The 5000-nt window shown below is 51.0% G+C and overlaps 1 non-coding gene across 1 annotated transcript in view; it reads left to right on the top strand.

Annotated features, from left to right (window-relative positions):
- The first annotated feature begins 4884 nt into the window (after nucleotides 1-4884).
- The window catches only part of LOC124565949, a 1910-nt gene continuing 1794 nt past the window's right edge, over nucleotides 4885-5000 (top strand). Inside the window, exon 1 of the ribosomal RNA XR_006970715.1 lies at nucleotides 4885-5000. This exon is cut by the window's right edge and continues 1794 nt beyond it. This is a non-coding gene — a ribosomal RNA (small subunit ribosomal RNA).

The following is a 5000-nucleotide window of genomic DNA, read 5'->3' as shown; positions in this document are numbered from 1 at the left end:
GACCCACCGGAAGGGCGCAGCGTCCCCCACCCCAGACATGTGACGTCACACCATCGGTATTGACGACTAGACTGATTCCTTATAATCATTTGCCATACACCGGTGGAAGCTGCCGAGACGAGTAACTACATAGCGGGCTCGCCGTGTCACTAATGTACAGAGATACAACAGTTTCGACTGGAACCGGATTAAACGTATACACGGCGCTGATTAGTAATAGATAGAGCCATCAGAATACAGATAATGTATACAACTGTCCGTATACATGCTGAAAGACTCTGCTCACAATCACAACCACACGTCAGCCACACACCCTTATCACGCACTACTCTCTGCCTGTAACACGCACACAGACAATATGTAAGCACCAGCATGGAACAACACCCAGTGCATCCTCTCCGCCACATTAGACAATCCACACTGTCATAACCAGACTGGGAGGTCCACTCAGAAAACAGAATATCCCACCCACCCGACAACCACCATTGCTCAGCCAAGCCACCAACACCCACACATGTCCTACACAGGGGTGCACCCAACATCACAATACTGCCTCCTCTCACAGCACACAAACAATGGCAGGAATGAAAGACACAGGTCTGCCACAAGCATGGAATGAGAGCGCCGCCTGTCATGAGCCAAAGGTGCATCCTGACGTGGCAAATCAGATGATGCCGCAGGCATCCACTTACTATAATCACAATCAACAAACCGGCCGCCCCGCCCCGCCCCCCATTAAACCTTTCCTTACAACAATGTGTACCTTAACCTAACCTATATCGTACCGTAACCTAACCTATATCGTACCGTAACCTAACCTATGTCGTACCGTAACCTAACCTATGTCGTACCGTAACCTAACCTATGTCGTACCGTAACCTAACCTATGTCGTACCGTAACCTAACCTATGTCGTACCGTAACCTAACCTATGTCGTACCGTAACCTAACCTATGTCGTACCGTAACCTAACCTATGTCGTACCGTAACCTAACCTATGTCGTACCGTAACCTAACCTATGTCGTACCGTAACCTAACCTATGTCGTACCGTAACCTAACCTATGTCGTACCGTAACCTAACCTATGTCGTACCGTAACCTAACCTATGTCGTACCTTAACCTAACCTATGTCGTACCTTAACCTACCCTATGTCGTACCTTAACCTAACCTATGTCGTACCTTAACCTAACCTATGTCGTACCTTAACCTAACCTATGTCGTACCTTAACCTAACCTATGTCGTACCTTAACCTAACCTATGTCGTACCTTAACCTAACCTATGTCGTACCTTAACCTAACCTATGTCGTACCTTAACCTAACCTATGTCGTACCTTAACCTAACCTATGTCGTACCTTAACCTAACCTATGTCGTACCTTAACCTAACCTATGTCGTACCTTAACCTAACCTATGTCGTACCTTAACCTAACCTATGTCGTACCTTAACCTAACCTATGTCGTACCTTAACCTAACCTATGTCGTACCTTAACCTAACCTATGTCGTACCTTAACCTAACCTATGTCGTACCTTAACCTAACCTATGTCGTACCTTAACCTAACCTATGTCGTACCTTAACCTAACCTATGTCGTACCTTAACCTAACCTATGTCGTACCTTAACCTAACCTATGTCGTACCTTAACCTAACCTATGTCGTACCTTAACCTAACCTATGTCGTACCTTAACCTAACCTATGTCGTACCTTAACCTAACCTATGTCGTACCTTAACCTAACCTATGTCGTACCTTAACCTAACCTATGTCGTACCTTAACCTAACCTATGTCGTACCTTAACCTAACCTATGTCGTACCTTAACCTAACCTATGTCGTACCTTAACCTAACCTATGTCGTACCTTAACCTAACCTATGTCGTACCTTAACCTAACCTATGTCGTACCTTAACCTAACCTATGTCGTACCTTAACCTAACCTATGTCGTACCTTAACCTAACCTATGTCGTACCTTAACCTAACCTATGTCGTACCTTAACCTAACCTGTATTGCGCCTTAACCTAACCTGTATTGCGCCTTAACGTAACCTGTATTGCGCCTTAACGTAACCTGTATTGCGCCTTAACGTAACCTGTATTGCGCCTTAACGTAACCTGTATTGCGCCTTAACGTAACCTGTATTGCGCCTTAACGTAACCTGTATTGCGCCTTAACGTAACCTGTATTGCGCCTTAACGTAACCTGTATTGCGCCTTAACGTAACCTGTATTGCGCCTTAACGTAACCTGTATTGCGCCTTAACGTAACCTGTATTGCGCCTTAACGTAACCTGTATTGCGCCTTAACGTAACCTGTATTGCGCCTTAACGTAACCTGTATTGCGCCTTAACGTAACCTGTATTGCGCCTTAACGTAACCTGTATTGCGCCTTAACGTAACCTGTATTGCGCCTTAACGTAACCTGTATTGCGCCTTAACGTAACCTGTATTGCGCCTTAACGTAACCTGTATTGCGCCTTAACGTAACCTGTATTGCGCCTTAACGTAACCTGTATTGCGCCTTAACGTAACCTGTATTGCGCCTTAACGTAACCTGTATTGCGCCTTAACGTAACCTGCATTGCGCCTTAACGTAACCTGCATTGCGCCTTAACGTAACCTGTATTGCGCCTTAACGTAACCTGCATTGCGCCTTAACGTAACCTGCATTGCGCCTTAACGTAACCTGTATTGCGCCTTAACGTAACCTGTATTGCGCCTTAACGTAACCTGTATTGCGCCTTAACGTAACCTGTATTGCGCCTTAACGTAACCTGTATTGCGCCTTAACGTAACCTGTATTGCGCCTTAACGTAACCTGTATTGCGCCTTAACGTAACCTGTATTGCGCCTTAACGTAACCGATATTGCGCCTTAACGTAACCCACATTGCCCCTTAACGTAACCTATATTGCGCCGTAACGTAACCTATATTGCGCCGTAACGTAACCCACATTGCCCCTTAACGTAACCCACATTGCCCCTTAACGTAACCCACATTGCCCCTTAACGTAACCCAACACACGTTGGGCCTTAACCCAACACACGTTGGGCCTTAACCCAACACACGTTGGGCCGTAACCCAACACACGTTGGGCCTTAACCCAACACACGTTGGGCCTTAACCCAACACACGTTGGGCCTTAACCCAACACACGTTGGGCCTTAACCTGCTCTGTAATTGTCATACGACGCGTTAAATTAGTGTAGTGTTGCCTAACTGCAACCCCCGCAATATAGTTTGCTACTCGCACTGCCCGGTCCCCAGTGTATCGCTTCATGTTAAACACCTTGCAGCTATACACTGTAATGTGGATGGCAGCAGGACGTACATGCTCAATGCCCTTTGCAGTTGTTCATTGGCATTTGCAGTTGTTCATTGGCATTCGCATGGCGAAGCACTTAGCCTACGCTGTGGTACGGCCTGTGTCAACTGTCCGCTGATGTTGTACGTCCAAATCACACACTGTACTGCACATTGGTCCTCATGTACTGAATGATACATCGTGGTACATGTGACCGTACAACGACTGCGCCAACAACGGCGAACCATGCGGTCCAAATGTTGTGCACTCAGCTACGTGTCGTCTCCCTATAAGAGCTGGATTGCAGTGTGGTATGCCCTGGATGGCGATCAGCATGAGCCGTCTGTTGATGTAGTGGCGCGTGTTGTCAGACGTAGTCGTCTCTTCTCACACACCGTGATAGCACGGTGCACTGCGTTCCACATCTGCGACATGCGACAGAGGCCGGTTGACAGTCGTTCGCGCAATGGACATCGCATACGTACGGGGGCCACCTTCCACGTGTTCGCTAAGCGTGGACATGTTGTTGCGTGTATGTGGGCAGACAGTGTGTCGTGACACCTGACACAGGCATGCAACAATCGTTGAATTTGCAAATGGCGATGGACGCCTACGTTTGCTGGTGACGTTACGCAAATGAACAACTGGTAAACCGTTGTGGTGCGGTTGTTCTCGCTAGGGGTGAATCAGTGATGGCGACGATCGGTTGAGCTACCAACCGGTTGTTGCAGCGATACCCACCATGCCCACGAACGTGAATGGCATGTGGGTGTGAAGCGATACGCGGCGGTGGCTGGGTGGGACCGTCCCCGGCCGGTGAGGGGGGGCCTCCCGGCGTGTTGGCCGTGCGGTGCGTGGGCGCACGCGCTACAGCCGGCTGGTGGGGGCGGCCAGTGGCAGGCGCGCCGGCCGACGGAGGCGGCAGGCGGCGCAGCTGCGCGCCGGCGCACCCTGCACGCGGCGCCGTGCGGCCAAAGTAGGTCCTCGCGGGCCCGGTGCGAAGCGCGGTGGACATCTGCAGTGTGCTGGTCCGATTGAGGACTGTGTGCGCTGAGGATGCGCCGCCGCCCGGCGCTCGGCGCCGCGACGCCGTCTGCTGCTCGGTCGCCTCTGCGGTTCTCGCAGGTGGTTTGTATCGCAGCTGTGCGGACGTGTTGGCGCGTGCGCTGTGCTGGGAGAGTTCGCTTCGGCACCCAAGTGGGGCTTTTGTCCTTCTGTGGCGCTGGCGTTGGAGCTGCCGGTCACCGTAGGTGGCGCGTGTTGTCTCCCGCCGGCAATGCCACGACAGCACGCTCCCGGGCCTCTGTCGGCAGCGGCAAGCTCAGTTGGGAGCACGGGTGGTCGCACCTAAAGCGTCTACTCGCCAAACTCCGGGCGATTGCGCCTCTCTCGAACCCGACCAAGTACTTAGGACGGCGCTGCGCGCCGCCGGGACCTGAGAGGGTTTCGAGGTGTATGGTGCAGGGGAGCTCAGCCTCCTCCTGTTTGCAGAATAATTGAGCGGACGCTTGCGTGTTCGCGCGGGCCCCCGGGACACACTCCCGGGCGGCCGGCTGCTCAGCTCTAGTTGACGCAGCTCCCTGGTTGATCCTGCCAGTAGTCATATGCTTGTCTCAAAGATTAAGCCATGCATGTCTCAGTACAAGCCGCATTAAGGTGAAACCGCGAATGGCTCATTAAATCAGTTATGGTT

This window comes from Schistocerca americana, unplaced genomic scaffold (genome assembly GCF_021461395.2).
Source record: "Schistocerca americana isolate TAMUIC-IGC-003095 unplaced genomic scaffold, iqSchAmer2.1 HiC_scaffold_1352, whole genome shotgun sequence".
Classification (NCBI taxonomy): domain Eukaryota; kingdom Metazoa; phylum Arthropoda; class Insecta; order Orthoptera; family Acrididae; genus Schistocerca; species Schistocerca americana.
The sequence above is the reverse complement of the archived record's forward strand: the minus strand, read 5'-3'. Positions and strand labels throughout refer to the sequence as shown.